We start from the raw sequence: 25,635 nt of genomic DNA on the forward strand, positions 1-25,635 counted from the left end.
CTGGGACCATCCAAGGGCCCCCAGACACCCACGGGGACCACCTGAGGGCCCACATACATCCGCAGGGAACATCTGATGACCCCCGGACACCCGCAGGGCACCCGAGGGCCCACAGACACCCATGGGTGTTTAAAACAAAATAAATTTAAAAGACATGACAAGAACAACGCCAAGGGAAATGATAAAAATTGGAACGTTAATAGAAGCTTTGAAAGAAGAAACCACAATGGGAAAGAGAAGGACACACATAGATCCATTAACCCAGGACGGAATACAAATAATCAAAATAGGGAGGAAAGAATAGAGAGTAGGAAAGCACCTGATATAGAAAGGATTGAAAAACAAACACATTACCAAGAGGGGAATTATCAAAAACCTAAAGATAAGAGAGAGAATAATCCCCATCAGAGATCTAGTAAAGACATTAAGACACATAAAGATCAGACATGTGATAGAGAAAATTCAATCGCTCACACCTTTTTTAGGCGCAGGGAGTTCTTCCAGCTCATGGGAGACACAACACCGATTCTCCCCGCTACAGGAATTAGAACATCTAGCCGGTCAGAAAAAAAGAAGGCTAGAGGAAAACGGGGCAGAAGGAGGAAGCTATTAAAACAAGAGAACAGGAAAAGCAAAAGTAACATTTTTAATTTAAGTAAAATTACATTAAATGATTTTCAGGAAAAAGTGATAAAAAAAGGTTTAACTTTTGCACCAACTGTGGGTCCCAACAATTTTAAACTATTTATTGATGCGAATACATTTTTACGTAAATTAACGATTCAAAGGCATTTTTTAAAACAAAATGTTGAAAGAAGAGATATAACTGAAATGGACAATATGTTTCCTCTAAATAGGAGGGAGAACGGTTTTATACATACTAAATTAAAACCAAGATCTACTTTTTATCCTAGTCACGAAAAAGGAGAGTTTTTAGAAGATTTTTTATCAAATGGTTAGTAATGATTTTAATATGTTAACACAAGCCAATACAAAATTTAAAAATAATATGACAAAAAAAGAGACAGAGAGAGATGCTCTACAAAAGTCAACAATTTTAATAAAAATGGTTTATTAAAAGAAAAAACTGAAAGTCAAATAATTGAAAAGAAGTCCAATTTCAATATGTCTTTTATTACACAGTTTAATAGAGAAGCTAATAAGATTAAGGGAATCTTAAGCAAACACTGGCATATTTAAAAAAACGACCCGATTCTTAAAGATTTTATTCCGAATAGACCTAATGTAATTTTTAAAAAGCGCCAAACCTTAAAACCAAATTAGCTCCAACCTCGATCAAACAAATGATAAGGACTCAAACATGGCTTAAACAACCAATGGGGTTCAATGGCTGTACTACATGTAAAGCCTGTTTGCACAAAGATAGGGAAAAATTAACATTTTCATCAAAGGCGTCCTTTTCTATTGAAGGACACATCAATTGTAAAACTAATTTTGCCATATATTTATTTGAGTGCCCGTGTGGCTTCAATATATAGGACGCACTCAAGACCTTTGAGCGTGCGGGTCTTAGAGCATCTTGGAAATATTAGAAAGAACATCTTAAGCCATAATGTATCCAAACATTTTTCAATTTATCATAATTCAGATCCAAAATTATTGAAATTCAAAGGTATTGAACATGTTAAAAGAAATTGGAGAGGTGGAGACAGACTTAATTAATTGGCTAAAAGAGAAACGTTTTGGATATTTAAATTAAAGACCCTTATGCCTGGGGGTCTAAACGTAGATATCAATGCATTTTTAGTTTGATAATTCCACCCCCCCTTCCTTTTTTAGATATTTACATGCAAATTTTACAATTTTACAAATTTGGATGCCTCTTTTTGGGTTTTACTCTCTCCTTTTCTGACATATGTTTTTAAAGATATATTTTAGATGTATGCTTTTAATGCATTTTAAATATATGTGTAGCCGGGACCCCAGTATCTTCCCCAATTGTGGTGTGGGGTGGGATATGTCACACCCAGGGAACACTCCAATAATGGAGGTTCCGCGTTTAGGGAGCCGCCATGTTTAGGGTGGCACCGGCGCAGACCTAGTCCGTCAAGAGGTTGCGCATGCGCAGAGCAGGTCACAAAGCCCGCGAAGGAGGAGAGCTCGGGGAGGAGGGGAGTTAGGGGACTACGGGTCCCAGCAGCCCCCGCAGTCCCCCGTGACACGGCCGAACCAATCAGGTACGAGAATAGGGAGGAAAAGGAAGTGATGGGGCGCACGTGGAATCAGAGCTAGCTGGCGGAGGAAGGAGAAGGAGCTCTGGTGTAGGGAAGCAGGCCGCCCCTACCTAGGCCGCAGGCCCCAGACCCAGTTAGGCCCTGAGCCCCAGTAGAGTGCAGCGGAGCTAGGGACTGGCCATAGTTAGGTTCCAGATCCCCTTCTGTAAATACGGTCGCTATCAGGACAGTTCTATATAAGCGGGAGGCCTGGGACCAGGCCCCGCCACTAAGCCGCAGCGTGTCTGGGTTGGATCGCCCCGGACACTCACAGGTGACGTCATCTACGCCCACGCCGATCCTTTGTGAAGATAGTTGCAGATCCGGTTACAGGAGTGCCCGGCAGGTAAACTCCAAGTGCACCAACGGTACCATTTTCACTCCGGGACGCGGTGGCTGCGCAGTCACACACATACATCCACTGACTCACTTGGTGGGTGGGGGAACGTATTCCGCACGGGAACTGGACACGGAGTGCGATCACCCGGTGAAGGGGAAGGGAGAGTGAGCGTTCAGCGGACGCTGGTAGTAGTGTCTCCTCTAGGGAGAGACTCCTGTTAATTAAGCTGTTGGTTGCTGCAAGTAAACGTATATTGGTTAAGGTATTTCACTGTGTGTGTGTTCATGTACATAAGTTCCTGCGAAGACCCACTTCCCCTAGGGCAGAAACTGTTGCAGGTGGAGGTGCTGCACCAAGTCATAAGTATTGTGAGCACCCCAGGCTCTCCGTGACAGAGGCTTAGGCCCTGTGAGCCTACAGGTTATACAGCATATGGTAGTGGCCTGTGTCCGATAGAAAGCAGGGCTACATTTGGAGGTGCTGCTGAGATCTTAGACCTGGGGTGCCCCCCCAAGCCAAAAATACCGCCATGGCCCTTCCCTCACATCAGGAAATACGCGACTGGGCACGACAAATGCGCACACCCACCCGCCGCGCAGTGGCTGTGACCCGAGTACCCATGGCCCTACCCTTAGAGACATTGCAAACGGCCCTACGACAACTACCGGGTTTTGCCAAAGTCCGCCTGGTAGATGTACGCATAGATCAAGATGCTAAGTGGAACACCTTGCTGCTAGACTGTCGGCGAGATCTAGTAGTCCTCGAGCCAGCCGCCCCTCAATATCTGCCGCTACCAAACTCTCCGTCAGGCGGCAGCCCCTTGGTTTATCCCCTTCGGGACCCCCCTGTGGGGGAACTAGGTGACGACGACCCTACACTTCCCTTTGCTCATTACCCCGTGAGCGAGGCGGGTAGCTGCCCATCAGACTGTAGCTACCCCAGTCTAGCGCATCCGAAGAAGCGGGGGTGCGTAGTGACATGCTGCAGAAACTCAATCACAAGATAGACCAGTTAACCACTCCATCAAGCTTACCGCCGTTAGTAGAAGCACTTACCCTAGCCACGCATTCTCAAAGCTACCGGAAATTAAAGGCCTTCTCGGGGACTTTACCTGTGCCCACGGGAGAGGATGGGATAGATCCTTGGAAGGAACATACTAGGGGAGTAATGGAAGAATGGTCTTGTACCGATGTAGTGAAACACCAACGGCTCATGAAGTGCTTGAGACCCCCGGCATCCACTTTGATCAGCATCCACCAAGAGCAGTATCCCGACCTGACCGCTCGTATGATGATAGAGTTTCTCGTCGAGGCCTATATCGCGACCGAGGATGATGGGGCCTTGTGGGCTAAGTACTATGCCATTAACCAAAAGGAGGGAGAAGATTTGTCTGCCTATATCCACCGCGTGCAAATCTCCCTGGGACCCCTGCTGCATCATAAATACTTGACCGCCTCTCAGATGGACGAATACCTCCACAAACAATACCTACGGGGGTCTAGTTCTACTCACCCTATTGCAAACATGATTCGCGATTACCTCACTCGAGGACCTCCCCCCTCGTTTATCAAACTGTTACAGCAAGTCAAAGAGCACGAAACGCATCTCCTGCTGCACTCTCCACAGAAGTCTAAAGCAGCCAGCGGCACTAAACCCAAAGAGAGTGCTGAGAAGAAGGAGGAACCGCCGGACAAATCCGGCCCGGAAAGGCCGAAATACGCCGGTCGAGCCTCGCCTCCGTATGACCGCCGTACCACACCCCAAGATATGTCCTGCTATAAATGCGGGAAAAAGGGGCATATCTCCTATGATTGTCGGATGGGAGAGTGACGCCACCAGAGTCCGTCGCCCAAGAAATTCACGCCCCAGGCCATGATATGCGGTGTATATGCGACCAGCCCCGAAGCCCCTGTTTCCACCCAAAGTGGCGATGACCCCGAGGAGGAGAGTAACCGCGTGGGGCCAGTAGCGCTGATCCAGGTACTAGTAGACGGTATCTATTCCTCCGCCCTGCTGGACACAAGATCTCAAGTAACCATCATATATCGCGGATTCTATGATCGACACATCCAGAAGCGTCCTCTGAAGTCGGCAGGGCATATCAAAGTAAGAGGGCTGAGCAATGACGATTACCCCATTGATGGCATAGTGACCGTGGACCTGGAGATACAACAGCTCAACATGGGGAAGTCTCATCCCATGAAGGTGGACGCCTTGGTGTGTCCAGAACCCAAAGAGACACCTAAGTATCCATCCATCCTAGGTACGAATGCGGACATTGTGCAAGCCGTCATCCGGGCCTATCTACATGAAACTAACGAACTGCCCATGTCCAGTCTACAGCTACAACTTGTTCAAGTGGATTCCCCTCCGGCCCCCGCGGAAAACCACGGACTGCTGTTCTGCGGCCGGGCAGGGCTGACTCGACTCTTACCGGGAGAAACGCAGAGGGTCCCCGCCTGGTGTGCATATGCTGAACGAGTAGACGAGGAGCGGCTCTTTTCTCTAGAAAGCACACCCAAAGAAGATGTCCGCCGAGGATATCAGCTAGTACCGGAATTTCGGGATTGGCCGACCGCCATTCCCCGGCGAATTTATGTGATGGTACAAAATATTTCGCCATTCTCCATGGCCATCGACGCGGGACAGGGGATAAGGAGGATTTACCTCGTCAGCTCGGTGGATGAGGCCGTACAAGTAAAAGCTGCCCGAGTGGAAGATCCCGGATCGCCATTAGACTTCGACTTTGGCTCGTCTGGGCTGTCGGATACTTGGAAGGAGTGGTTGCGAGTACAGCTTGAAGAGAGACGACCAGTATTCTCTACCGGGGAGATGGATTTCGGGTGTAGCCGACACGCACAACACACCATTCGGATGACTGATACCAAGCCCTTCAGGGAACATTCCCATTGGCTCGCTCCTAGGGACGTAGAAGATGTACGAGCGGCCCTCCATGAGATGGAAGAAGCCGGAATCGTCACAGAATCCCGAAGCCCTTACGCCTCGCTCATAGTGGTAGTGCGAAAGAAGAATGGGACGGTGAGGTTATGTGTAGACTACAGGACCCTCAACAATCGAACCGTACCAGACCAGTACAATCTTCCCCGCATAGAAGAAATCTTGGACGCTCTACATGGAAGCAAATGATTCAGTGTACTGGACCTCCGGTCTGGGTACTACCAGGTGCCTGTGAGTCATGAAGACCAAGAGAAAATGGCGTTCATTTGCCCATTGGGGTTCTACCAATTCACCCGTATGCCCCAAGGCATATGTGGTGCCCACGTTACCTTTCAGCGGCTAATGGAGAAAACTTTAGGGGACCTGAACCCCCGAGAATTCCTCGTGTATTTGGATGACATCATAGTCTTCGGGAAGACCCTGGAGGAACACGAGGCTCGACTCCTGAAGGTACTTGACCGATTAGCTCAAGAAGGACTCAAGCTCTCCTTAGATAAATGCCGGTTCTGCCGGACGTCGGTGACTTACGTGGGACATATAGTGCCCGACCTGACAACGTGGGGGAGTTGCGATCGTTCCTGGGGTTCTGGGATACTATCGCAGGTTCGGGTAGGGGTTTTCCCGACGGGCCAAAGCCATCAACGCCCTCCTCAAAATATATCCGGAAGACACCGGCCGGAAGGCTACGCCTGCCCGACAACCCTTCGGGGACAAATGTACGACAGAGTGTGAACAAGCCTTCAAGGACCTAAAACAGAGTTTAACCACGGCCCCCGTGTTGGCCTATGCCAACACCGAACAACCATATATATTACATGTGGATGCTAGCCTGAGTGGACTAGGGGCGGTGTTACATCAAAAATACCCAGAGGGACTACGGCCAGTAGCTTATATCAGCAACAGCCTTACCGTCAGTGAACAAAACTACCCCATGCACAAACTGGAGTTCTTGGCCCTCAAGTGGGCCATTGTCGACAAGCTTCGCGATTACTTGTACGGTGTGTCGTTCAAGGTGCGGACCGACAACAATCCACTTACCTACATTATGACCTCAGCCAAACTCGATGCGGCCGGCCATCGCTGGTTGGCTGCCCTGTTCAATTACAAATTCACCTTGAAATATAAGCCCGGCCCCTTGAACATTGGAGCTGATGCCCTGTCTAAGCGACCAGGGCTGGCCACTACCCCCGATGAAGACCAATGGGAAGAAATTCCGGGACCCGGAATAAGAGCACTATGTTGTACCACTGCCATAGTCGATGATCAAGTGGCATTTTCCGAATTAAGGGTGGCTGACTCTCTAGGATGCGCATCCAACGCTATCCTGGAGGCTTATCGGGACCCCAGTGGCATGCACGTTACTCCCGACAAGATTATAGCCTGGAAAGATATGGTACGCTACCAAGAGCAAGACCCGCTCGCGGGGGCCATCCGCTATGCTATCCGGCAAAATCGCCCGGCCCTCCTCAGACAGGCTCCGGGGGATGTAGGAGGTATACTAATGAGGGAAGCCGACAAGTTCGAACTACGAGACAATCTACAGTACAGAGTGGTAGAGTATCATAACCACCCGAATAGGAGGCAACTAGTACTGCCAAAAAGACTACAGTACTTGGTACTGAGGGCTCTACACGATGAACATGGTCATTTGGGGGTTGACAAGACTTTCGGCCTAGTGAGAGATCGATTTTTCTGGCCCAAAATGAGAGAAGCAGTAGAGCATCACTGTCGACGGTGTGTGCGGTATATTCAGCGGAAGACATTGCCCACCCGGGCCGCCCCAATGGGCCACTTAAAAAGCACCGGGCCTATGGACTTAGTGTGTATGGACTTCCTATGCATTGAACCGGACAGCCACGGCATAGGCAATGTGCTGGTCATCACGGATCATTACACCCCCTACGCCCAGGCCTTCCCGACCAAAGATCAAAAAGCCATTACGGTGGCCAAGGTCCTCTTGGAAAAGTACTTTATGCATTACGGGCTTCCGCAACGACTTCATTCCGATCAAGGAAGAGACTTTAAAAGCAACTTAATAAAAGAACTGCTGAAAATCTTGCACATCGCTAAGTCCCGAACTACCCCATACCACCCCGAAGGGGATGCATTGCCGGAACGGTTCAACCGTACGTTGCTGGACATGCTAGGCACATTAACGGGGGTCGAAAAGACTGAATGGAGTCGACACGTGGAAACACTAGGGAATGCCTACAATTGCACAAAACATGACTCCACGGGATTCTCCCCGTACTTCCTCATGTTTGGGCGAGAAGCACGACTGCCGGTGGATATACGGTTGAGAGTCTCCACTGATGAGGTGCATAATACTACTCATTTCCGATATGTACAGCGGTTGCAAGAGAATCTGCAACGGGCCTATATGCAAGCTGAGAAATCTACCGAAAAATTGAACGCCGGAAATAAACGGCGATACGATCATAAAGTTAAACACAGAGACATTAAACCAGGCGACGCAGTACTCCTCCATAACCTGGGAGTGCCGGGAAAACATAAATTGGCTGACCGATGGAGGGAGGGAGTGTACGAGGTAGCCTCACAAATGCCCGGCCTTCCGGTCTACCGCATTAAGGACTCGGAAGGTCGGGTGAAGACATGGCACCGAAATCATTTGCTCCCTATTCCCCGAGTGGAGGAGGGGGATTTGGAGTGGCCTGCATCCTCGTTGGATGGGGAGGGGACATTGGGAGATGATACGCTAGGAAACTCAACCTTTCAGGAAGATCCACAAGAGGGAACCTCTCAAAGGGGCCCTCAACAGAGCGCATCTCCCGGCGGAGCTACGGGTAAAGGGCGCGGGGAGCATTCACCCCAGGGGGTGTCTCCGGAAAATTCGTCACTGGACCCACTGAGCCGTGTTTTGTACCAAGTCAGGATAATTTAGAGACTGTAACCCCCTCAAGGGAAGAACTCGAAATTCAAGACCAAGATAGTCACTCTCCCCAGGGAGTGACCGAGCAACAGTAAAGGCGAAGCCAAAGGAGCGGGCAACCTCCCATGCGGATGGCCTATGATCAGTTTAGGGCACCCCACTATGAGGCTCAGCAGTGGGCCCGCAGCCACGTGAAATCAGTGATTGTGATGTTTAGCGAAATGTACAATCTGATTTAGAAGAGAGAAATGTTGTTATGCAATTTTTCATTATATAACGTTGTACCAGTTTTAAGGTATTGTCCAAGCGGGGATGTTGGAATCCACAGGGGGGAGGATGTAGCCGGGACCCCGGTATCTTCCCCAATTGGGGTGTGGGGTGGGATATGTCGCACCCTGGTAACGCTCCAATAATGGAGGTTCCGCGTTTAGAGAGCCGCCATGTTTAGGGTGGCGCCGGCGCAGACCTAGTCCGTCAAGAGGTTGCGCAGAGCAGGTCACAAAGCCCGCGAAGGAGGAGAGCTCGGGGAGGAGGGGAGTTAGGGGACTACGGGTCCCAGCAGCCCCGCGGTCCCCCGTGACACGGCCGAACCAATCAGGTACGAGAATAGGGAGGAAAAGGAAGTGATGGGGCGCATGAGGGGTCAGAGCTAGCTAGCGGAGGAAGAAGCTCCGGTGTAGGGAGGCATGAGAGGCATGGCGCCGCCATCTTTGTTATGTACGCACGGGCGCATACGCAACGCGGCGGCCCTTTTAGTGTGGGAGAACTGGCACAAGAGGCGCTCCGTAGTGCAGGGACCCCTAGAAGTCGCGCATGCGCAGTTAGGGCGATGCAGTGGCCATTACAGGGTTGCACAGGCTCCGTGGAGAGTAGCGGTGGCCATTACAGCTTCACCCATGCACAGTAGAGATCGCGCACACGGACCTCATAGGAAAGAGGTCCTGAGTGGACTTCAACTCCCAGCAGCCTCTGGGGACTGCCCTTTCACCCCTATCACCTGCTGCATTGAAGCCAATAGGGGTTACAGATTCTCCTGCAGCAAAGAAGATACATTGTTGTGTGCAGACAGGGAGTGTCAGTTGGATCCAGGAAGTGATTGGGGAAGGTAGTGTACAGAGAGCAGTGCTCTGCTATACTAGGCCACAGAGAATATCCCAGGCCCAGGTAGGCCCCACTCCCCGCTAGGTTAGTGGGTAAGTTCATAGGGAAGGCCCCTTAGGTACGGACCCTGCCCTTAGCTGAGTGTGAGTTTAGTCAGAGACACGGGTGCAGTGCTGTGTACTCTGAGAAGAAGAGACAGTGTTGCTTTGCAGTGCAGCACAGCAGTTAGTTTGACAGTTTCAGGAAAGGCCCCTTTCAGTGCAAGGGGGGGTTTGCTTTCTATAGTACCCTGTTCTATGTGATATCACCGGTGCCAGTTGCACACAGTGATCGCGGACTGCGTCTGGGCTCAGACAGGCTCTACAGCAAGAGACTTTCCAAAGGTGGATCACTCCATGCGGGAGCCACCCACTACCAGGCAGCGTTTCAGGATGTCGCAGAGGATATCGCAGAGCTGCGGATCCTTTGTGAAGAATCTGCAGCCCCAGGTGCTGGGGAAGGTATCGTATTAAGTGCACCAACCAAACCGGTACATCAGGCGCTGATCCCGCCTATAGGTTCTGGGTCTCTTAGTGGACTCGTGGAACTCTGGGTACACGGTGTTGGGGGAGGAATAAGGTGTGGGGGTTAAGGCACTGAGAAGACGGGTAGTTGTGCCTATGAGTGTCATAGAGGGACACTGTCAATGTCATATTGTTGATGTATGTTGTGTTATGTATTGTTTCCTATACAGTAAACTGTTCTTATATATATATATATTTCGGTGTATGTGCTTACTGTGTATGTGGGTCCTGTGTATGGATCATTTTACACTCCTAGAATCCAACACAGGTGGAGGCGCTGTAACTAAGATCGTTCCAGAGGATTCACCCCAGGCTCTCACTGGCGAAGGCTCAGACCTCCTGTGAACCTGCAGGTATTCGCACCACACCTGGTAACATATAGGTTCCCCCTCACATGCACTCTATATGCGATTGGGGTAGGGGGAATACCCGTTACATATACTAAAATTGTGTTTACGAATGTTCTGTAATCTATTAGTTAGAGGTTAGAGTCAGAGGTCGCCGGATACCCAGACTCTAAGGGAAATGACTGTGATGGTAGGGGGTAACTAGGCTCTCAAACAAAGGTTAAGCCTGGTTTTGGTTACCCCTGATCTGTATATAAGAGTTCAGGAGAGTTAGCTCTTGGACCCAGTAACAGTGTACTGTTTTTACATACTGCATGTAATAAAATATTTTATGTGTTGTTATCTTTCCGGGCATGTCAGCGAGCAGGGATTGCTAGGGCATGAGTTTCAAAGGGGGTTTTGCGGAGGAATTGTCAGAATGTGCCTAGGTAGTTGGGGTCTGGATTTGTCGGTTCCCCTAAAAATGTTCCCGGGAATCATGCCTTATTCTCGGATACATGTAGGCACCTTGTCTCAGCAATATCTCCCCTTGAAAACGCTTGCACGCCACCGCTTGGGTTCCCTGCTTCAGCACAGCCCAGAAAGGTAAATGGGGCACAGGGATGAAAAGTGTCCCTGTAACTGAAGAGGCACCTAGGTTAAGGGGGATACCCCAGTTAATGCCCAGGTACCCCAGAACCTGTATTGGGTTCGTGGGTTCTCCAACCGTAGATAAGGTTGTGAGGAGACTCTCAGAGTCCAGTCTAAGTCCAATAGATAGGGGGTCATGCACTAAGCTCTGTTAAGTCACTTTTAGAGTGCAAAGTGCTCTTAGAACGTGATGTTGCGCTGAACCCGATGCACTAACCAACGCAAACAGGCACTTTGCGCTCTAAAACTGACTTTTTTCTGGAATTTTTTCTAAGTCCAACTTTGCTCGTTCGTTACCCTGTTTGCGTTAAATTCTGCCCTTAAGCGGGATGCACTAAGCAACGCAACCTCAGCGTACGTGAAAGTTGCGTTGATCAGAACACGTCAGCTCGAGGTAGACGCAAAAAAAGCTGGACTTAGAAAAAAATATTTTTGCATGCGCAGAACCCATACAACAGGCCGGCGGGTGTCCCCGGCTGACCCCACGGGGGTCGCCGAGGGAGCCCGGGGGTCGCGCGGGTTTCCCCGGCTGACCTCGTGGGTTCCGGGGGCGGGGGTCCCCGGCTCACCAAGCGGGGGACCCCGCGGGAGTGCGGTACCAATGTTGCGTCTCCAAAAATAATAAACAATATTTATAACTAAATACACCTCCCTAACACATACAATACAGTAATGGCAAAATTACTATTATCCACATATGGATAATAATGCATTTGCCCATTTTTAATACATATAACTTTCAATAAACACAGTAAAAACATATTCCACTTACCTTTTACAGGCACCCACGATGAAGGTCGTCTTCATCCTCATCTTCATCCTGCCCATGTCCCTCCGATGCTGCAAAACATACACAAGAATAAAAACAGCCAATGTAATGTCCCCTAACCCCTTAATCACCATAGAGGTTATTAAGCGCTACAGTCATTAAGGGGTTAACCCTCACCCACCACTCGGGATGCCTACATACCCTCCCACACTAACCCCCCACCCCGTGTGGCCTACTGCACCGACACACTTTATTCGAGCAAATACCCAGTATGTACCTGGCAGATACCTGGAATGCGCCGCTCCTCACCTCTGACAAGCCCCGTTGCGTTTGCCTTCCCAGCCTGGGTTCATGCCTGGCTGACGGGCGGCTGATCTGTTAAATGATAATGATTAGGATTTAATAGGCTGCAATGCTTCGCGTGTCTACCAGATGGCATAAATTCATGAATTGTAATGCAGTAAATATACATATACTGTGCAGTATTGCAGCCAGCGGGAATAAAATGCTTCAATCCCTGCCTGGAAAATACCTCAATGCACTCGGGCAGAAAACAGTCACAAACCTCAATACACCCGGGTATACCCGAATTCGTGGGACTAGCCGAGCTCGAATAAAGTGTGTCGCCAGTGTAACCACCCTCACCCACTACCCACAAGGGAGGCCTACCCACATACCCTTGGGGTCAATACCCCTTCCCCCCACCCCCAGTACTCACAATAAAAACAACACACTGCCCCACAATAAACATCATTCTATTTATTAAATACATAACCCACCCCCTGTGCCCCCCATAAATACATGATTTATTCTTTTACATACAGGGTTCATACCGCAGGCCCACGTGAGTCCCCGGTGGGCCTGACGGGTCACCTCACAGACCTACAGGTTACCAGCATCATGTTTCACACAGGTTCTGGAGGCCTGTTGGTGGGTCCCGCCAGGCGCCATGGCCCACCAGGTGGTCTCCGCGGGTCATTGCCTTTAAATGACGTCATCATTATTTTTTCTTCGGCCAAATCACATATTTCTCAAGGTCCAATCAGGACCGTGGGAAACATTTGACCAAAATGTGATGTCATAGGCCTATAAAAGCCTATGTAGCCTCATTTTGAAGCCATTCGCCGAGGACGGAACGCCTCCCCTCCTAAGAAGAGAAGAAGGGCGTGGCGTAAGAAGATGGAAGAAGACGGAAGAAGACGGAGAAGACCCCAAAGAAGAAAAGAAGACCCCAAGACAGACGGGAAGGATTACAAATAGAAGAAAGAAGACACCGTTATGGATTGTAAGGGTTTTTTATTTTATGGTTACCTGTGGATTGGTTCCAGTGCTTCTGGGTCGCCTGGATTTCGGTGAGTGGGCATCTAATGGTGAGTAAACAAAAGAAAAGTGTATTATTTTTACTTTTACAGGTTTTTTGGATTTTTGATTCATGTCTTTTATTTTTTCAGTCCCATTTAATGCCCGTGAATGTATCTATGTACTACCTATGGATATAATACATTCATGGACACTGAATGGGTGTATTCTATGTGATTTTTGTATGTAAATGCATTGTTTTTTATGCTCTATTATTGCCCCTGTATGTTCTGTAATTCTATCTATATGGATAGACATACAGGGATAATAATTGATTGTTTTGCTAAAGTGTATGTTCTTTTCATGTATGGCGAATGTATTTTATTGGTGTGAATAATGTAATTTGTTTTTAGTTACAGGTTATTTGTAACGGCTTCTTCTGGTAGTTAGATTAGAATGATTGTGGTTACTTTCAATTAGAATTCTTTTGGCAATGGTTTGGCTTTAGGAATTGAATAGGGAATTGTATAATTGATTTGTATTGTATTGTAATTGGTTTAGTAAATGGATTAATTGATTGATGGTAATTGTATTGATGTTGCTTAGTTTCTCTTTGATTTTCATGATGGCATTGGTGGTTAGGGGACATTGTTCATAGTGTATTTTATTGTTACATATATTTTGCATAGTGTTACATGATGCACAGATTAATTGCATCATGTACACACTCCATGCAATTGTGTGTCATTTCATATACATTTGTGTAGCTGCTGATTCGTTGGTTTATATTTACAATCGATGCTGGATTTATTGTAACATGCAATGTGGTGATTTTAAGATTAAAAATTCATGTTTTGATTTATGCATGTTTTATGTGTTTCATAATGGGCAAATAATCTATTATCCATATCTGGATAATAGTTATTTTGCACATTATTGTACTGTATGTGTTGGGGGGGATTGATGTATTGAATGTATAGGTCCGGTTTATTTTTTTTACATACAGGGTTGGTTCCTTTTGGTTTGCGAGAGACCTCTGGAGACCACCTGAGGTCTCCTCGGGCTTCTCACGGGAAACAGGCTGGTGGGTCCACGGGGGACACCTGCGGGGAAGAACCGGTGGCCACACATCTGTGGGGGCACCGCGAACCCAGAGGGACCAACCGTGGGTCCCCAGACCCCCGTGGGAACCACCCGAGGCACCTGAGACACCTGTGGCTCTGACCCTGGGCCCACCAGACATCCGCGGGCCTACCGTGGGGACCCCATTGTGGCCCACGGTGACCCGCGGAGACAGCCTGGTGGGCCATGGCGCCTGGTGGGACCCACCAACAGGCCTCCAGACCTTGTGTGAAACATGATGCTGGTAACCTGTAGGTCTGTGAGGTGACCCGTCAGGCCCACCGAGGACTCACGTGGGCCTGGGGTATGAACCCTGTATGTAAAAGAATAAATCATGTATTTATGGGGGGCACAGGGGGTGGGTTATGTATTTAATAAATAGAATGATGTTTATTGTGGGGCAGTGTGTTGTTTTTATTGTGGGTACTGGGGGTGGGGGCAGGGGGCATTGGCCCAAGGGTATGTGGGTAGGCCTCCCGGCTGGGTATTGGGTGAGGGTGGTTAGGCCTCACGGGGTGGGGGGTTAGTGGGAAGGGTATGTAGGCCTCCCGAGTTGTGGGTGAGGGTGTGTTAACCCCTTAATGACTGTAGTGGTTAATAACCGCTACGGTGATTAAGGGGTTAGGGGACATTACATTGGATGTTTTTATTCTTGTGTATGTTTTGCAGCATCGGAGGGACATGGGCAGGATGAAGATGAGGATGAAGACGACCTTCATCGTGGGTGCCTGTAAAAGGTAAGTGTAATATGTTTTTACTGTATTTATTGTAATTTATATGTATTTAAAATGGACAAATGCATTATTATCCCTATGTGGATAAAAGTCTTTTTGCCCATTACTGTACTGTATGTGTTAGGGGGCGGGGGGATGTGTGTTGTTTATTGTGGGCAATTGTCCCCAATAAACATGCTATTGTGCCTTAACCCCTTCATTTCCTTAGCGGATAGCCGCTATGGTAATGAAGCTGCTTTAATGTATTTTTATTAATAGTGTGCGGGAGCAGGGGGTCCCCTGAGCTGAACCGCATTGATTTCTGCCTCAGGGACCCCCTGCTTCCCGAGTTACAGGCCCCGGTTTGGGGCATCGGTGCCAGTGTCACTGCCATCTTTATAGAGCCCACGTCGCGTCTTGGACGCTATAAAGATGGCGGCGACACTGGCAACCGATGCACCATTCCGGGGCCTGTAACTCGGGAAGCAGGGGGTCTCTGAGGCAGAAATCAATGCGGTTCAGCTCAGGGGACCCCCTGCTCCCGCACACTATTATTAAAATGTACATTAATGCAGCTTCATTACCATAGCGGATAGCCGCTATGGTAATGAATTATTGTTTATTGTTATGTGTGTTTTAATACTAGTGTAGATGTACAGGTGGTCACCTGAGCTGAACCGCATTGGTTTCAGCCTCGGGGACCCCCTACTTCAGGAGATACAGGCCTCTTTATGGGGTGCCGGTATCTTTCTGCAGAATTTAAATGTCCCGGTCACGTGACGCGGGAGCTTTAAAGTGCAGGGGATACCGGCACCCCATAACGGGGCCTGTATCTCCTGAAGTAGGGGGTCCTCGGACCTGAAACAAATGCGGTTCAGCTCTGGAGACCCCTTGCTCATGTACACTATTATTAAAATGTTTTTATTTAGTGTACGATCGCCTGTAACTGCCTTGCATGGAGATACAGAATCTCCATGCAAATGTTACATGCGGCTTTTTTTTCTATCAGCTAGCGTACCTAAAGGTTAAGAACGCTAGCAGGGGGAAAAAAAGCAACACGTACGCTGTGGGTGTTTTGAGCTATTTTGAGCAGGTACGTTAAAAAATGGGCTCAAGGCCTTAGTGAATCGCGTCCCCGGCCTCACTTTTTAACGAACCTGCTTTTTTGGAAAATCAGAACGCAAAGCCATTGAGCTTAGTGCATAGACCCCATAGTGTGTGGGGAATACAGGCTGATAGAAATAAAAGTGCCCTTTTCTATTCTATTCCCCATACCCAGGTCTTAAGAATGTACTAAAATATATTTTATTAATACATTGTAATCTACTTTTGTGTACTGTAATGTGCTGTGACTTTCGGAACCAATGCCCAAACAGACTGCCGGGGCTACCCATATGTGCCAGTAAGTCTGCTAGACATCATAGTTCAAAGTAACCAGAGGATGCAGGAGGTGTGAAAGCCATTTGGGTAGCAGGGAAGGGCTCAAGTACCCACGTCCTGGGAACAATGGCAGTCATCCGGGCTGCCCTTTGTTCTGCCAGACTAAGTGGAGCTAGACCCAGCGGGTGGCATTGAGTAGCCATGGATGGAGGTGGCAAACGTGCGCATGTCCCTCGGCAAATTCAGATTTCCCGCTGACCCGGCTTTTTACACTGGCTTGGCTGTGATTGACTACTGAGAAAGTTCCCACGCGATGATTGGCTGCTGAGTTTCATGAATGAAATTCAGAATACTATAAGAAACTATAAGACTATAAGACATACAGGGATAATAATTGATTGTTTTGCTAAAGTGTATGTTCTTTTCATGTATGGCGAATGTATTTTATTGGTGTGAATAATGTAATTTGTTTTTAGTTACAGGTTATTTGTAACGGCTTCTTCTGGTAGTTAGATTAGAATGATTGTGGTTACTTTCAATTAGAATTCTTTTGGCAATGGTTTGGCTTTAGGAATTGAATAGGGAATTGTATAATTGATTTGTATTGTATTGTAATTGGTTTAGTAAATGGATTAATTGATTGATGGTAATTGTATTGATGTTGCTTAGTTTCTCTTTGATTTTCATGATGGCATTGGTGGTTAGGGGACATTGTTCATAGTGTATTTTATTGTTACATATATTTTGCATAGTGTTACATGATGCACAGATTAATTGCATCATGTACACACTCCATGCAATTGTGTGTCATTTCATATACATTTGTGTAGCTGCTGATTCGTTGGTTTATATTTACAATCGATGCTGGATTTATTGTCACATGCAATGTGGTGATTTTAAGATTAAAAATTCATGTTTTGATTTATGCATGTTTTATGTGTTTCATAATGGGCAAATAATCTATTATCCATATCTGGATAATAGTTATTTTGCACATTATTGTACTGTATGTGTTGGGGGGGGATTGATGTATTGAATGTATAGGTCCGGTTTATTTTTTTTACATACAGGGTTGGTTCCTTTTGGTTTGCGAGAGACCTCTGGAGACCACCTGAGGTCTCCTCGGGCTTCTCACGGGAAACAGGCTGGTGGGTCCACGGGGGACACCTGCGGGGAAGAACCGGTGACCACACATCTGTGGGGGCACCGCGAACCCAGAGGGACCAACTGTGGGTCCCCAGACCCCCGTGGGAACCACCCGAGGCACCTGAGACACCTGTGGCTCTGACCCTGGGCCCACCAGACATCCGCGGGCCTACCGTGGGGACCCCATTGTGGCCCACGGTGACCCGCGGAGACAGCCTGGTGGGCCATGGCGCCTGGTGGGACCCACCAACAGGCCTCCAGACCTTGTGTGAAACATGATGCTGGTAACCTGTAGGTCTGTGAGGTGACCCGTCAGGCCCACCGAGGACTCACGTGGGCCTGGGGTATGAACCCTGTATGTAAAAGAATAAATCATGTATTTATGGGGGGCACAGGGGGTGGGTTATGTATTTAATAAATAGAATGATGTTTATTGTGGGGCAGTGTGTTGTTTTTATTGTGGGTACTGGGGGTGGGGGCAGGGGGCATTGGCCCAAGGGTATGTGGGTAGGCCTCCCGGCTGGGTATTGGGTGAGGGTGGTTAGGCCTCACGGGGTGGGGGGTTAGTGGGAAGGGTATGTAGGCCTCCCGAGTTGTGGGTGAGGGTGGGTTAACCCCTTAATGACTGTAGTGGTTAATAACCGCTACGGTGATTAAGGGGTTAGGGGACATTACATTGGATGTTTTTATTCTTGTGTATGTTTTGCAGCATCGGAGGGACATGGGCAGGATGAAGATGAGGATGAAGACGACCTTCATCGTGGGTGCCTGTAAAAGGTAAGTGTAATATGTTTTTACTGTATTTATTGTAATTTATATGTATTTAAAATGGACAAATGCATTATTATCCCTATGTGGATAAAAGTCTTTTTGCCCATTACTGTACTGTATGTGTTAGGGGGCGGGGGGATGTGTGTTGTTTATTGTGGGCAATTGTCCCCAATAAACATGCTATTGTGCCTTAACCCCTTCATTTCCTTAGCGGATAGCCGCTATGGTAATGAAGCTGCTTTAATGTATTTTTATTAATAGTGTGCGGGAGCAGGGGGTCCCCTGAGCTGAACCGCATTGATTTCTGCCTCAGGGACCCCCTGCTTCCCGAGTTACAGGCCCCGGTTTGGGGCATCGGTGCCAGTGTCACTGCCATCTTTATAGAGCCCACGTCGCGTCTTGGACGCTATAAAGATGGCGGCGACACTGGCAACCGATGCACCATTCCGGGGCCTGTAACTCGGGAAGCAGGGGGTCTCTGAGGCAGAAATCAATGCGGTTCAGCTCAGGGGACCCCCTGCTCCCGCACACTATTATTAAAATGTACATTAATGCAGCTTCATTACCATAGCGGATAGCCGCTATGGTAATGAATTATTGTTTATTGTTATGTGTGTTTTAATACTAGTGTAGATGTACAGGTGGTTACCTGAGCTGAACCGCATTGGTTTCAGCCTCGAGGACCCCCTACTTCAGGAGATACAGGCCTCTTTATGGGGTGCCGGTATCTTTCTGCAGAATTTAAATGTCCCGGTCACGTGACGCGGGAGCTTTAAAGTGCAGGGGATACCGGCACCCCATAACGGGGCCTGTATCTCCTGAAGTAGGGGGTCCTCGGACCTGAAACAAATGCGGTTCAGCTCTGGAGACCCCTTGCTCATGTACACTATTATTAAAATGTTTTTATTTAGTGTACGATCGCCTGTAACTGCCTTGCATGGAGATACAGAATCTCCATGCAAATGTTACATGCGGCTTTTTTTTCTATCAGCTAGCGTACCTAAAGGTTAAGAACGCTAGCAGGGGGAAAAAAAGCAACACGTACGCTGTGGGTGTTTTGAGCTATTTTGAGCAGGTACGTTAAAAAATGGGCTCAAGGCCTTAGTGAATCGCGTCCCCGGCCTCACTTTTTAACGAACCTGCTTTTTTGGAAAATCAGAACGCAAAGCCATTGAGCTTAGTGCATAGACCCCATAGTGTGTGGGGAATACAGGCTGATAGAAATAAAAGTGCCCTTTTCTATTCTATTCCCCATACCCAGGTCTTAAGAATGTACTAAAATATATTTTATTAATACATTGTAATCTACTTTTGTGTACTGTAATGTGCTGTGACTTTCGGAACCAATGCCCAAACAGACTGCCGGGGCTACCCATATGTGCCAGTAAGTCTGCTAGACATCATAGTTCAAAGTAACCAGAGGATGCAGGAGGTGTGAAAGCCATTTGGGTAGCAGGGAAGGGCTCAAGTACCCACGTCCTGGGAACAATGGCAGTCATCCGGGCTGCCCTTTGTTCTGCCAGACTAAGTGGAGCTAGACCCAGCGGGTGGCATTGAGTAGCCATGGATGGAGGTGGCAAACGTGCGCATGTCCCTCGGCAAATTCAGATTTCCCGCTGACCCGGCTTTTTACACTGGCTTGGCTGTGATTGACTACTGAGAAAGTTCCCACGCGATGATTGGCTGCTGAGTTTCATGAATGAAATTCAGAATACTATAAGAAACGTCTGAGCCAATCAGACTTGAGATTTCTAGTGGTAGAAATGTGGGCAGGCTTTTCAAAATTGCTCTTGTGCGAATAGCAGAGCAACTGACTTTGATTTCAAGCCAGGAAAGCGTTGGCAGGATCTAACACACCTTCGCAAATTAAAATGCTAAATCGCTGTTACTCCCACCTGCCAATCCTCTTTATTACCTCTTCCCCAAAACCTAGCCTAGCTGCGTTTGTAGCCACTCCTATTCTAAAGGAGTGTTACGTGAACTCAGATGGGCCAATCCCTAAATGCTGAAAGCTTTCTTGAAAACTCTGGTGAACTGCAAACTCTTAAGCGGTTACCCATTTTGATGAACAAAAATTGACCATGCCACAATATTAGAGACAAGCTCTGTATCTGTGCTCAGAAAAGTGCATAATCCATGATGTGCCATATAATATATCCAAGTATAGCAGTAAATCCACATACAGTAGATGTCAGGTGATTAATCCAATAGAGACTTGCTGGAAGAACTAGTCAGATAATGTTCCAATCAGGGGGAGGAAAGAATGAGAAGCAAACATCTGGCCTGACCCAGCTGTTCAATACAAATGAACAGTTGGACCGACGTTTCTAACGACATATACGAACTCACTCCCCTGGAACTAGACTAGGTAGGCTGTAGAGTACTGTGAACACACTCAAGTCAAAACGAATAAAAGAACTCACACTCAGCAACTGGTCTTGTAGTCCTGTGATCAGCATGCTACTGCACGATAGAATCTGGAGGTTTGTGCCTTGGAGTGACGTGCAGGCAGTGCACAGTTTGTGGATTGTGAAGAGAAAGAACACGACGGTGGCTGGATCACGATATAATTAAAAAGGTTTCTATTTTTTGGATCTCACAAAGCAAAGTTCACATAGCGCAGTGAGAGGTACTCTGATGCGTTTCGGGCTCCCTACTCTTTGACAAAGACCCACGTCGTGTTCTTTCTCTTCACAATCCACAAGCTGTGCACTGCCTGCACGTCCTTCCAAGGACACAACCCTTCTGAACAAAAATCGACCCTGAACCTGAGGCCTACTGACAAGGAAGATCTGAATTACACCAACTGAGCAGATGTTCTTCTGACATATCCCTGATAGGAAGACCCAAGCCCCTCTCCCCTGCTGATCTGTCTTCGATCTCCTAACGAAAAAGCAGCTGTTTGTTCTACTATCACTTCCTCCCACCAGAAACTCCCGGCCTTGTTCTTGAAGCAAAAACTAATGCACCAAACACTCAGTGCCCCGAAAAATGCCATCACGAAAGAGGCCTCAATTAAAACTGCCTCACAACTTGCAAAGCACACTGCTGACAGTGCCTCGAAAAGCCATTCCAGCAGAACTGACGATACCGGATGTCTCCTGACTCCGGAAGTTATTATACTCCTCTACCCCAACAGTAACTGCTTTACGACATTATTCTGTCACATCCTTCACCTCGTAAAATTTACAGAAAACTTCCTTTCCATGAAGCCAGGTGACATACAGTACTCTGCTCCAACAAACCCCATAAATATACTATCATGCCATCAAACTTGATCATCAAAACCATGGGGCTACAAATTCCCACCATTTTCTCCAAGCCACCACATATGATGCCCAGGTCACTGGGGCCAAAGACTTCTTTAACATATCCATCCTTCCTCTACACCCTGGCTCCATAAATAATCTGGGCACCCCCACCATTTCAAGCTCGATTCCTTGGAAAGACAGCTTTATCGAAGACCCCTCCGTCTTCCCTTTTTCCAGTGGTAACTCAAAACTTGCCGCCAGCTCCTCGAAGCTTAACAAAAAATTGCAGGTGCCAGCTCCCGCTGTACCGACAAACAAAAATCATAAAGGTAGTGCAACACCCCTTCATTCACCTGCCACTTGATGAAGAACCCAATCCAAAAATGAGCTGAATAATTCTAAATAAAAACAAGAACTGGAGCATCCCATTGGCCGGCAGTGGTCAACAAAAAACTCTTCCCCAAACTTCCTCCCCAGTAGATGAAAACAGCCTGGATGAACTGGCAGCAATCAAAATGCTGATTCGATGTCCGTTTTCGCAAGCAATTAGTCTGAGCACACACCACCACTGCCCCAGCAAAAGAAGCATAAGTCAGCCTTCAGATGTCTTTGTCTATACTGGAATTAACAGAAGCAGTCTCTAGATATGACCGATGGTGTATCAGCCAGTATGCACTGGGCTCCATCTTGGGAACCACCCACAATGGTGACACTCAAGCTGGCAAACGGAGGGACTGAAATGGCCCTGCCATATGGACCAACCTCACAAATTTTTTCAGCTTAGTAAATTGCTTCCCAATGTTCTGCTGCAGATTTTTAATTCCTAGCTTGTTTTCCGGAATCTCTGTAAATTGGGATTCAGAACCTATCGCAAAAGCAGAGTTTCATTGTCCTTGCTGTTTCTTTAAAAGGTTTCAGTGGCACTCACTGGTATCATAACGCCCTTTATTGCAGCATCCTTATCCACTCCAAATCCACCCCAATTTCACTGCTTCTTGAAACACTCTGGGCCTGAGAATTTCCTATGCATCCCTAACATGCATGCTTGAATTGACATGTTGTCCCACTTACAATTCCCTTTGTTGTACATCCAGCACACACCATTTGCAGCACTGGTTTTTTGCCGTTAAGTAGTAGACCTGCTCAGAAAGGACGAAGGATGCTGTGGGAACATAAGTCACAACAACAGGTCCATGTCTTTGAAACCCCATTGCGGCTTCTTCTATGCTGCCATCCTTTTGACAAAAACTGTAATCATATTACCACAGACAGGCCTTCATATGTCTTTAAAGCCTCCCAAATCATATCCTAGTATTTGAAGAGCTTAGAGCACATGTTAGATGACCCCACCTATCAGGCTAGCCAGGATGACATCCTCTAGCCAATTCCCAAAAGTTCTCTGTACTTTCTTCTGCTTACCATCCTTATCATCTCCCTTCTTTTCACTCTTACCAGCAAGTCCTTGTAGCCAAGAGCAACATGCATATGTCCACATACTTCTCCACCGAATTTTTTTCTTTTGTAGCCAAAGGCAAATGCGTTCCCAGTGAGCTAGCTCAACAGAGGTAAGCCTCCTTAAAACTGACATTGTGTAATCCCTATTGTGCTTCCCCCACTGTGTTTGCCACCACAACTTGCTTCTCCTGTGCCCCCACAGTGCTTGTCGACCTGGCAGATTCGGAGGAACAGCCGCTGCTACACTAGTAGCTATGGCTTGAATAGACCGCCCTCTGGTACCCAAGCCCTTGCTACCCCACCCACTCATGAAACTGCCTGCTCTCCACTACCTAAAATCCCCACACTACTCTGTCCCGCATTTGCACCCACCTGCATCTCTAACTGCACAATGACTGAACAAAAGGCTGCCCATATTTCATGTACCCCCACAACCCCCTCACCACTCTTTAGCCTAAGCCCCTTAACATCTCCCATACCTCCTATAGACAATCACCCTGGACCGAGACCGTGACTGCGAGCTGATCGATTGTCACCAACCCCATATTTTTCAGCCACTGTTGCAGATGGCCGCCTAATGCCTCTGACAGGACCCCTGATTACCCCTAGTGACAGACACATTTGTTAGAGATACCTTACCGTCAACACGGGGCTGAACTGTCCCCAACACCTCCCGACTCCCCACATTCCCCCTGGAAAATGAGTCCTCCTCTCCCCTGAAATGAAAAACTGGGGGACCATAATCCCCCAGACTACTCCCCCATCCCAGGAGAACCCTGAACCAAACCAAGGGGAGGGGGTGGGGTGTGCTAAGGGACCCAGCCCCACTCAAAGAGCAGACGACCCCAATCCCAAACCCATAACCTCTAATCTGCTCTCTACCCATGGAAATACCCCCCCGGTTCCCCCCAAAGACATACCCCCAGACTCCTCAAACTCCCCTGCATACAATCAAAAAGAAGAAACGACTCTCCAGGGGACTTTGCAAATATGACTTTGCAAAGTTCCCTGGAGAGCCTTCTCTTCTTTTAGATTGTATAAATGCTTCACCTCACCTCGCTGGGGATATCTGAGTACCCATGGCAGTTCACCATTAGTATTGTGAGTGCACCTTCCTGCTTGCACCTCTGACGTTACTGATAGCCTTAACTCGTTGCCGGCGGTAACGATGACTATGTTCCATCTGTAGGTAGGATACTACTTGCAGCCTAGTGGCTGGGCTCCGGCGAAACCAGGAAACCGAGTTGCATACTTGATGTGGGGGTGTGGTGGCCAGGACGTCCCCCAAATGTGACCACGTGACGTGGAGATTCTTGGAACTCCATGGCCCACTGATGGACCTCTTGTTTGGAGGGTACGAACAAGGTTCCCTAAATTTGGTTCTGCTATCTCGGGCACGCCTGGTCTGAATCTCATCAGCGCCTCCAAATGTAGCCCCCTTTCCCTATGCCTAAGGGAATTACGTGGGAAACTATGCATGCTGCTGTACCTGTTGCTCACAGGAGGCCTAAGCCTCTGCCTCTGGGAGCCTGGGGTGAGCTCTTTCTCCTTGCGTGCAGCGCCTCCACCTATGAGGGATCCAAGCGTAGGCGGGATAACCCCTCACAGGAACCAATACGCAGTAATGAGTAATACACCACACAATGTATATAAATAAGGTTTACTGAACACACATACTAACATATAACAACTGTACCCTCAGTATAACCCCAGTAACCAAAAACTTGGTTCCCCAAAGTACTGAGGAGGCTGTGGTACCAATGCCCCATGTGTCCTGTCGTAGCAAGTCCCACCCAAATGTGAGGTAGCGCTACCCCCTGTGGATATAGGTGCACGTTGGGTACCTGCCTGGGTACTCCAGTGCCCAGGTGCTGCTGGTCGCGATGGATTGGAGTGGCTCCCACATTGCGGGGCCTCCAACACAAATCCCCTCTCTCCTAAGGGTCCTGATCCTCCTCGTGAGGTGAGCTCCAGCTGGAGGGCCTATATTTTTTGGAGTACTGCGGCCTGATCCCAGGTTATCCTGTTTTCCCTCTTGCTCCAATCCTATTGGCTGGGCAGTCCCATGTGGTACAGTCCCTCCTTCTAGGGGTTCTGGGACATGTAGGTCCGTGGCTGCATCTGCAGAGCTACACTAAGATGGCCGTCGCATCCTCCACTGCGCATGCACACCTCACTACACTGCGGATGCGCAACTCTCCAAATGGCAGCCCCCATCTCCCGATCGATCGGAGATCCGGGGACCACTGAACAGCTCCCCTGCACCGGAGGCAGGGTAGGGGGACTCAGCAACATGTGGAAGCCACTATACTGAGCTTAGAAAACATTGTCATTTCATAATGCATGACTAAAAGGCTGTAACCTGGTTGCATGGATTTTTTGTATAATTTGCTGTTCACTCTTTCTGCCATATCTGAATGACTAACAGTTTACAAACAATGTTAGCTCTGTGTGTTATATTTAGCAAAACATTTTCCATTGCAACATTAATAAATACTCCGTGCAAGCACAAATACATTCAGTTTTTTTTATAGATCTGTGACAACTTACACAAGGCTGAACTCAGACTTTTAAAAGCCCAGTTAGTTCCTACCAAAATAGTTTACAATCTAATCTTTTATGCATAAGGCACAAAGAGACGAGAATGGTAATTTGCAACACATTTT

This window comes from Ascaphus truei, chromosome 4, assembly GCF_040206685.1.
Source record: "Ascaphus truei isolate aAscTru1 chromosome 4, aAscTru1.hap1, whole genome shotgun sequence".
Classification (NCBI taxonomy): Eukaryota; Metazoa; Chordata; class Amphibia; order Anura; family Ascaphidae; genus Ascaphus; species Ascaphus truei.